At 43.8% G+C, this 10,621-nt stretch overlaps 1 long non-coding RNA gene across 1 annotated transcript in view; it reads right to left on the bottom strand.

The window, feature by feature from the left end:
- Nucleotides 1–2,027: 2,027 nt before the first annotated feature.
- Nucleotides 2,028–10,621, bottom strand: part of LOC135981145 (uncharacterized) — a 31,374-nt gene continuing 22,780 nt past the window's right edge. Inside the window, exons 2-3 of the long non-coding RNA XR_010598106.1 lie at nucleotides 7,006–7,217; nucleotides 2,028–2,219 (exon numbers count right to left, since the gene is read on the bottom strand). This is a non-coding gene — a long non-coding RNA (uncharacterized LOC135981145). The remainder of the gene's footprint in view (nucleotides 2,220–7,005; nucleotides 7,218–10,621) is intronic.

The raw sequence follows: 10,621 nt of genomic DNA, 5'->3' as shown, positions 1-10,621 counted from the left end.
CTAATATGGGAGCAGCTGTCTGACTGTTCAGTTGCCTGTGGATTGTTTGGTTGGGGAGGAAAACAAACCAATCCAGGATCTCAGCTAGTGTAAATCAGTGCAACTCTCAAGTCTATGGAGCTACACCAATTGATACCAGTTCCATACCCTTCTATTATGATGAGTTTTGGAAGCTTGATAAGCAGATGTGAGAGTGAATGAGAAAGAGCAAATAGAAAATTTACCAAGTGGACAAGAAGGTCTGAAAAGAAATTCAGAGATTCTGGATTTTGATTGTTTTTTGCTGGAGAAGTGATGGAGGGGATTATTTCTAAAGGAAGCCTGTCATAACTATAAAGGGAAGGGTAACAGCTGTCCTGTGTACAGTACTATAAAATCCCTCCTGGCCAGAGACTCCAAAATCATTTTCCCTGTAAAGGGTTAAGAAGCTCAGGTAACCTGGCTGGCATCTGACCCAAAGGACCAATAAGGGGACAAGATACTTTCAAATCTTGAGGGGCGGGGAAGGCTTTTGTTTGTGCTCTTTGTTTTGGGAGGGCGTTCGCTCTCGGGACTGAGAGGGACCAGACATCAATCCAGGTTCTCCACATCTTTCTAAACAAGCCTCTCCTATTTCAAACTTGTAAGTAAATAGCCAGGCAAGGCGTGTTAGTTTTCCTTTGTTTTCTCAACTTGTAAATGTACCTTTTACTAGAGTGTTTATCTTTGTTTGCTGTACTTTGAACCTAAGACTAGAGGGGAGTCCTCTGAGCTCTTTAAGTTTGATTACCCTGTAAGGTTATTTCCATACTGATTTTACAGAGATGATTTTTACCTTTTTCTTTAATTAAAAACCTTCTTTTTAAGAACCTGATTGATTTTTCCTTGTTTAAGATCCAAGGGGTTTGGATCTTGATTCACCAGGAGTTGGTGGGAGGAAGGAGGGGAATGGTTAATTTCTCCTTGTTTTAAGATCCAAGGGGTTTGGATCTGTACTCACCAGGGAATTGGTGAAAGGTTTCTCAAGGCTTGCCAGGGAGGGGGTCCATTGGGAATGGTGGCAGCGGAACCAGAGCTAAGCTGGTAGTTAAGCTTCGAAGTTTTCATGCAGGCCCCTACATTTGTACCCTAAAGTTCAAAGTGGGGATACAGCCTTGACAAAGCCCCACTGTTATATCTCTGAGCATTTGTTGCTTTTCTTATTGAGAACGTAGCTTCAGCCTAAATTGTTAGGTTTAGCTAGTGCAAATTAGCTATTTCTGTCTTTGTGAGTACAATATTGGGGCTTAGATACTAAGGTGGTGGGTTCTACAAAAAACTGAAAGATAAATAGAATAATACACAGGGACTTGTGGTTCTAACTCTAGCTGGACTTTTTTCTTTGTACATATTCAGGTTTGCACCAACTGCCTCATCCCTTGTTGTGTTGCCCTGCCTCCTCCATGCCGCCCATGATGCCAGGGTCGATGTTCCATTCATCTGTATCTCCCACAAGTACATATATGCACTTTTTTTTTCATGCTGCTCCAGTGCATACACTGGCCTTGTTACTCTGCTGCTCCAAGTTACTGACTTCTCTCCATTCAGGTGCTTCCTGAAAAGGCAGTTCTTCCATGATGCCCCAGCAATTTGGCAATATTCACTGTCATATTGTTTTCCTCACTTTTTTTTGTTTGCTGTATGTTAAAATGCAGAACAAAGAAGAAACAGAACCACCACGCTATGCTCATGACTTATACTGAGTTAATGTATGGTTGGGTGGGGTTTTTTTTTGTGCTGGTTGCCCTGATCCTTCCTTGCCTCGTCACCTTCAATCAGGACCCAATCCTGTACCCCTTAAAGTGAATGGAAGACTCTACTTGTGCACTCATTGTGTATTTATTTAATTTAATTTAGTTTTTATTTAAGGCACAAAGCCAGAGCTTTGGGCACCTCCCAAAACTTAAAATCATAGCTGGAAAGTCTAAACCTTTTCAGTACAATACTTATTCAATTTTCCAATTCCAAATTCTCCAGTTAGTAGACTCTGCTACAGAGGAAACTAAGGATATTCAACTATATTGTGGTATCAGAAGAAAGGGAGCGGTCACAAAGTAGATCCACACAGCAGTAACTGTAGGAACACGTTCATTCAGGTACCACTTACTGAGTATGTGACTTGCTGATGGCCCGGAGTGGACTCCTTGCACTTTCATAAGTCTGGAGGAAGGCACATAGGAAGGTCTCAGAGGGATCAGGTTCTAAAAGAGGCAAACATTATAAACAGACTTAGAGGCCCGACGGGACCAATATGATTATCTAGTCTGATCTCCTGCACATGGCAGGCCACTGAACCTCACCCACCAATTCCTGTAATAGACCCCTAACATCTGGCTGAGTTACTGAAGTCCTGAAATCATGATTTAAAGACTTCAAGTTACAGAGAAACCACCATCTACATTAGTTCAAACCTGCAAGTGACCTGTGCCCTATGCTGCAGAGAAGGGCAACCCCCCAGGGTCTCTGCCAATCTGACGTGGGGGAAAATTCCTTCCTGACTGCAAATAGGGCAGTCAATTGGACCCGAGTATTTTGGCAAGATCCATCAGCCAGACACCTGGGAAAGAATTCTCTGTAGTAACTCAGAGCCCTCCCCATCGAGTGTCCCATCTCTGGCTGTTGGGGATATTTGCTACTAACAGTTGTGGATGGGCCATGTGCCACTGTAGGCAGTTTTCTCATATTATCCCCTCCATAAATTTATCAAGCTCAATCCTGAAGCCAATTAGGTTTCCTCCCACTCTCCTTGGAAGGCTGTTCCAGAACTTCACTCCTAATTTCAAGCCTAAACTTGCTGATAGCCAGTTTATATACCTAATAGACAAATTATTACTATAACTACAATAGTATGAGGGCATGGCTAGAGTTGCAGATGTAGAGTGCTTTGAGTTAAACCAGCCTTCGTAGAGCGCTGTAGGGAAAGCGCTGTAATCTGTCCACACTAACAGCTGGAAGCGCACTGGCGTTGCCACCTTAGGAGCTCTTGCAACAGCCACAGAGAGCAGTGCATTGTGGTAGCTATCCCAGCATGCAAGTGGCTGCAATGTGCTTTTCAAATGGGGTTGGGTGGGGTGGGGTGGAGTGTGACAGGGAGTGTGTTGTGTGTATGTGGGGGGAGAGAGATTGGGTTTTTGGGGGGCTGAGAACATGTCAGCATGCTGTCCTGTAAGTTCAGACAGCAGCAGACTCCCCCTCACCCCCGCCTCTCTCTCTCACACAGCATTCCACAGTAATGGTTGCTTTGTCTCGGAGCAGATAAGCATGCCGGCTGTCAGAAATGGAGCTTTCAAAGGGCATATCCGCATTCCTGGAGTGATTACAAAACAATGACAAGAGTGGCCACTTGACTTAAGGGGATTATGGGATGTTTCCGGAGGTTGATCAGAGCGCAGTAGTGCAACATCTCGTTCACACTGACGTCCAGACGTTTCAGCCAATGCACACCAAGTGTTAATCTTCTCGCCGAGGTGGAGTACCAGGAGTGCTCTAGCCCTGGAGTCAGAGTGCTCTATGTGCCTTGCCAGTGTGGACAGGTAGTGAACTAGGGCACCCGGGGGTGCTTTAATGCGCTCTAACTCGCAAGTGTAGCCAAGTCCTAAGATGCTTAGAATATAAGGCTCTTATCCTGCCCCCATTTAAGTCTATGGCAAAACTCTCATTGACTTCAAAGGTGCAGAATCAAGCACTAGTGAGTTGGCAGCAGAGACTGTAGGCTTGATTCTCTGTTGCCCAACACCTTGTGTAATCATTTACTGTACACCACTTCAAAGTGGATGTTAAATGCTACCAGATCAGGATGATAACATTTTACATCCACTTCCCACCCATTTTGCATTGTTGTAAATTAGTACAGGGCAAGGAAGAACCTGGAGCAGCATTGTTCCATGTTTTCTGTAAAGCACTTAAGGCTTTGTCTACATGGCAGAGTTTTACTATTTATATAGATATAGTTATGCAGATGTAATCATATGCATATGATTCCCCCACTCCCTTGTGGCCAGATTTACATTGTAACATGAGTGTCTACATGGGTTGTGCGTGTTATACTGGCATAACTATATTGGTTTAAATTTGCCGTAGGTTATACCGAACAAGCTTCCCATGTAGACGAGGCCTAACATACACATACTTTGGGTACTATACATTAATAAATAATTATGATTAGAAATGTCCTAGTGTCTTTTAATTCTCCATAACCTAATCATTCCTGTATCAAGTCACACCAAATACCTACCTTTTAAAGCCTACTAGAAAAACACATTTGAGAAGGGATTAGTTTAGTAATGCATTTAGTTATAGGCTACAAATTGTTAGCAGGATTAAAAAAAATGACTGGATGTTTATATGGCTGACAAACACCTAGGATTATAGTAGCAGGGATTAAAAATGAAAATATATAAGCTAAAATTGAAGGCTAATTTACACCAGCTGAGGATCTGACCTCAGTTGTTTGAGAAGGGATATGAACACTTATGCTTCAGGGCATAAATTAATCTCTAACTGATGGGTGCTAAGAGGAAGCTTTTCCTGTAGGCAGAGTATTCATAACTGTCAGCTGTAGGTTTTTTTGCTCCTTCCTCTGAAGCATCTGTACTAGGCAGTTTTGGAAACCGGACACTGGAGTAGATGGACCACTGATCTGTGTTCCTATGCTGGAACCTCTCCCTGCAGGCATAATTGTGTTTAGAAATCGTACACACCTTGCATTCTAAATATAGTTTGGCTGTTTGCCAAATGGATGTGGGTCTGCAGCTCATTCTGATTCAACACTGTAATTCGACAGTCTAAGTAAACAAGACACTTGAGGATGCAATCAGTGGTGTCTTAAATCACTGCAGGATTCCATATTTACATTGTTAATTATTCAAGTCCTGACTTAAAAAAAAAAAAAAAAAAAAAAAAAAAAAAAAGCTTAGAAGGAGGAGGCAGTTGGTGAGGATTTAATTAAATATTCAATTTCTGTTTTGAAAACTCTCCAGCTTGAAACTGTTTAAATGGCCCCTTCAGTGTGAGGCAAACACTCAGCTATACGTCTCAGTATTAACATCATTTACGGACAGTCCAGTGGCTCAAATATTAGTTGATGGTTACTGCATGGGTTTCAATTGAGTGGAATTTATTGTCCAAGCTGTTTTGAACACATTACCAAAAGATGCATCGTTATGTTTATGAAAGTAAATGGGCCAGGCAGGAATTTCACAATTTTCACAAATTGCTCTGGCTACCACTAAGTGTGTAGAAAATGAAAGGGAAAGAATGAGCTATAATGTTACATTGTTTGGGTGGTACATGCCATTATATTGCTGACAAATGCTGGCAGGATTCCATGGGTAGAGAGGTTTTCAGAGCCACGTTCTAGCCTGCTGCTTTAGCTCAGTGCCCATGGTAACGCCCAGATGGAAAGCAGTGCTTACCAAAGAGAGAAGGCAGAGGAGGAGGGGAAGAGGGAATAAGCTTGATAACGAAGTCTAGGCGCTGGAAATATTAAAGTCTTGTGGTGCTGTAATTTTTAAAAAAAGGCATAAATTCCGTCCTTTTGACGAATGATTTTTATATAAAGAGGCACGTATATATGCCACACTGAGAGCCCAGTCCTGCAACACCTACTCATAAGGGCAGCTTTACTCATGATTCGTCGCATTGGCCGAGGAGCACACAGACCAACTTGGGAAGAGGGTGTAAAAGTGGCATTAAGCCACTCTCATGTACACCCAAGGAGCTCTTATGGCAGCTGGTGATAGCCAGGGTGTAATGATGCTCTGGCCACAATCCCTGTGCCAGCAGCCACGGCTGTGTGGAGCTGTAATGTTGGCTGTACATCATCAAGGATTCCCTTGCCCTGGGTTGGTGCTCGCTTAGCCAGCTATTTGGGGAGAATCTAGGCCACTGAGTAAAGTTGCTCAGGTGTGCCGATATTGATTTGCAGGAATTGGCACTTAGCCCATAGCATGGGGACTGTGAAGAGGAATTAGGATTCTGAGATTTAAAAATGGAAACTAGTGCTTTTATTTAGATTTCTACTAACAGAAAAGGGTGAAGAGAAGGGGAAACTGCCTGAATAACTACACACCAGTCTAACTTCAGGTAATAGGGTGCAGCAACTATTTCTCCTACAGATTCCTTTACAGGAAGATTGTTGCTCAGGAATGCTGGCCCTTTAAGACCTGGCCTGAACTGGCTTAAGTACAGTATGGGCTAGGGACCACTTTTAGAGAGAAATGGGGGGAAGTGGAGCCAAACAGTCTTTTATTTCGAATCCCTATGCAGATCCAAGCTGGATTCCATGGGCCAGGCTGGCTCTGAGAGGCAAAATCATATCCCTTCCACACAGTGCCCACAGAAGCAGCTGTGCCAAGGAGGGGATGAGGATTCATGCCAGGGGAAGGATGATTTTACTTGTGGCTGGTGCCATAGAAAATCAGCATTGGAAGTCGCACAGACGATGCATCAAACAGCACATTGCAAGGCTTGCCAGGCTCACCCAATGTTGGAGTTGTGCTGGGTGGCTCTCCACCTCCATTTAGTTTCAGCTGGTCAGTCCCTCTCTCCTTACCATGATCATTCTCTTTTTCCTTTCTAAAACCACCGTAAAAACAACCTGCCTCCAGAAGCCCCTCCTGTTAGTGGGGCAGAAGGGGACACTAGCAACCTGGACCAATGAAGGCAGAAGAGAAGGAAAAACCTAAAACAAACAACAGCCAGCCAACCAACCAACCAACCAAAACAAACAAACAAAAAACCTCAAGGGAAATGATATTTTTTAAACCATAGACTAAACACCAGCAGGTAGTGTGGTTTCCCATCCTTTTTAATGAGAGGTTGCAGAACTGCATATCTGTCCCTAGGTGGGGCTGTGCGAGGTTACAAAGAGCAAGTACTTTGATTAACATGGCAGCTCCCTGCGCAGTAAGCAGACTCTGGGGTGCCCTTGGATCCTAAGGGGACTTAGAACACTGGTTCATGCATCCTTTTTAGGAGATAGCTTACCTGAAGTAAGGGAGTGGCCTGACTTTTATTCCTCTAGTGTAGTAGGCAGTAGGTCCTTTATATATTCCAACTCTGCATCCAGGATTTTCATATTTGAGCTTGAGGAAAAGGTCTGATACCATTGGGTTCTCTTCTGGGGTAACCCATTCCACGTTTCCTCTGCCCTGTTCAGCCGTCCCGCCCTCAGGAGTGGATGGTTCTCTCACCATGTGCTTAGGGTGAAACAGGAGGTTATTTTGTTATTGTTTTCCCAGTTGGATGCCTTGTTTACTTGTTCTCTCACCCGAATCAACTCAAAACATGGGTAATTTGTCTGTGAGGTTGACCACATTGCAAAGGAGAAAAACTGAGGGATCTGTGGTGGGGAGGGAAGGAGTATGTGGGGAAAAGTTGTGATGGCATTCAGGAAGGTGTATGTGGAAAAGTGGAAAGACAGATGCTGCCACTCCTCCTCAGTCCACACCCATCCACTTGTATCAACCTTCCCTGCTTCCAGCATGAAAAAGCAGGGCACATTACAGTAATGGGTAGATTTGTAAGTGTGAGGTACTGTATTTATCTTGCATGGCTGAGTCTGAACTTCTCTCTCAAGGTAAAGTCCAGTGAGGGACAGCCCCTGGAGTTTTCATTGAACCACAACAGACACACGCCAGTGACAATTTAGTTTAAGCATCCTGAAAAAAGGAACAAATGTTTCTGAGCTTCTTAGGGTTGCAAATCTTGCAAGGTCACACGTGCTTGTGATATTCACAGTTCTACCAGCTTCTCTGGGTTTGGCAAAAATAAACTTTTCTCACAGTCTATCAGTACTTCTGCTTTCCTACAAAAGGATGCATTGAGGCACATCAACATTTACAGTTACAACAAGAAAGCTAATCAGACATTTCTGAACCTCAAAAAAAGTTTGGTTTAAGTCTGGGGCAAAGGTTTGTCTCTTCTTAAAAGCCAGATTGGTTCAACCCTCCCTATACTTCAACTCAACCTTTAAAAAAAAAAAGTCAACCAAAAACACCCCACAGCCTTCTTTAGCCCATGGTAAACGGTTTCCAGATCAGATTATGGAATATCTCTTGATAGCCTAGCTAGAGTGGGCCTGATTCTCCACTACCTTGGACCTTATGCAGTCATTCATAACAGCACAAAGTGAGAGCAAGAATGCTACCAAACATCACACTCACCTTGCAGTGGTGTCAATGACTCCTCAGGGGCCAGGTGGATTAAACAATTACACTGCATGTTTTGCTTTAACGAATATTATTTTATCTTGAAATTGTTAAAGTAAGTGTCTTTTGTACCCTTCATCGTAAAGCGTCCAACATCTGTTCTTTTTTGTCTTCTAAATCCTGACAAGGAGTATTTGTGACACTGGCTAATCCCTGTTACCCCATCTCTCTTTTTTATTAAAATTTCCAATCTGTCCTGATGAGTACAATGCTTTCCTGCTGCAATCAATCACATTGTCTCATTTCTTTTCCCTGCTTTCTATGGTTCATTCTCTAATCTATTTCAAGGAATAGAGAGATTTCTCCTCTTGATGGTCACTGCATAATGGAATCCTAACAGACCAAAGAAGTGGATTGCCTGGGTTGTAATTATCAAAATATTGTATGGATTTTCTGACTTTTTCCTCTGTGAAACAAAAACAAATGCAGTTTCAACTTGGGGGCTGGGGTGCGGGAAACCTGTCTTGCTCCAAACGGGCTACATTCCATCCTGAGGCAAATCAGGGAAAGTTCACAACTTTTTCCTGTGGAGGTGTGAAAAGTTGTTGCAGTTGCAGCAAAAGGTGTGTTTGCTGCTGTAAAATAATACAGTGATGGCTTCATGAAAATCGCAGAATTCTCACATGAAAACTGGTAACTTCACACAGCTCTGCTCTCACCCCCAGCCTTTCACTCACTTGTTGCTTGTTTTTCCTTTCATCTTTGTGATATGCTCACAGGCCATCGTATAAAAATGATCTCTGAGATAAAGTTGCAGTTTCCCTTAACCATATAAAAATGTGTGGAAAATAAAGGGAGTCTTTTCTGGCTCTGAATACACCTAGGTCTTTGGAGTAAGAAAGTGACCTTTTTGACAGTCCCTGTTCAGACATAACGTACTTTAAGTACCTGAACCTTTGGAGATGTTCTTTGTAAACTGTATTTTTCTCCTCTTTAAAGCTGGGGACTAGTGGTAGGGCATGGATGCCCAACACTCAAACTAGGCAAATATATTGGGTGTGTCCTATCCAAGTTCCCGCCACACACTCACTCACACTGCTGTCTTTGATGGCTCTTGCTGTGTCTGAAGGGAGTGGAGCGGACCTGTGATGAGGTGTAAAAAACCAAAACACATGTAGCTGGAGAGCAGGTTAACCTGGGCTAAGGGAAACCAAGGGGTTAATACAGGCCGGGAGGAACCAGGAAGTGGAGCACCTTTGTTGTGACACACTATCAGAGAACATTCACTCACTCAAAGTGGAGAGATGAAAGCTCCTTCTGGGAGTGCTGATGGAGAGGGTTTAAGGCTACGGAAGCTGCAGGACTTTGCAAGTGGCTGAGCTAGGAGTGGCTGGTTTATTTTGTTTTTTTGGGGAATGACTGGCTGGAGTAAGCCTCCATTTCTATTCTTTTTTTACTTGGGGCTGGGCTGCAGGAAACACCAAGGTGCTCTCCTTTCATCACTCTGGCATACCCCACGCGAGGAGGACTCTTTTCATTTTGGTCAGAGAGCCAAAAAACTCTACTTATGAAAGGGAACCACAGCACAGCCAGAGGGAAACTGAGGCAGCAGCCATTCCCTGACCTAAAGAGGTAAGGCACTTGTCTTCAGGGGGCCATTGATGTCTCCTGGCTTGTTTGCCAGGTTGAGGAATAGGGAAAGGCAGGAGCTTCAGTCCTGCACAGGTGGGAATGATTGTGGAAAAACAAGCATGCTTGATGGCTTCTTTGGCAATGTAGCTGTGAGAACCCTGTGGCTTGCTTGCCTTTCAAAATATCTTGAGGCTGTCCCAGCTTGCCCTGGGCTAGTGTGAGAACTGGAATGGTCCTGGGACTTGCAGGGGAGGGAAAAAACCCCAAAATAAACAAGCAAAACCCAAAACAAACACTCTCCCCCACACTTAACTAACTCTCAGTTCTCACATAAGGTTGGGCAGAGTTGAAAGATCCTGCACTTGCATCCACCAAACTCAGTGTGGAGCTTAGAAAATAGGAGCCGATGTGTAAATGGAGATGAGGGAGAAAAGAAAGGAGAAAAAGAGGGGAGTGAGCCACTAGTAGTCCTACAAGAGGAAACGAATGTCCAAGCCAGCTGCAGTGCTGGTGTGTGGGATGCTTGCCACTATTGTCATGCTTTATTTTGAGCACAGCAGGAGGGCATAGCTAGGACAGGTATTAGTGTAGATCTGTGGTGAATGGAAGCACTTGTCAAGTCCTTTAAGTTCCCTTGGCACATACCAGGAGATCCAGCAGCTCTGAGCTGCTCCTAGCTTGCATCCTTCATTGCCAGCTGCCATGAGTTGCTTCCTTTTCCCTGTCAAAGGGGGGATCATGCTATGGGGGATTTGCAGCTCCTCAGAGTAGCAGTAAAAGTAACTGCATTTCTTACTCTACATCTGTTTGGAGGGGAAACA

Source organism: Chrysemys picta, chromosome 2 (assembly GCF_011386835.1).
Source record: "Chrysemys picta bellii isolate R12L10 chromosome 2, ASM1138683v2, whole genome shotgun sequence".
NCBI lineage: Eukaryota > Metazoa > Chordata > Testudines > Emydidae > Chrysemys > Chrysemys picta.
Note: the sequence above shows the minus strand (reverse complement) of the source record. Positions and strands in the feature narration are given on the sequence as shown.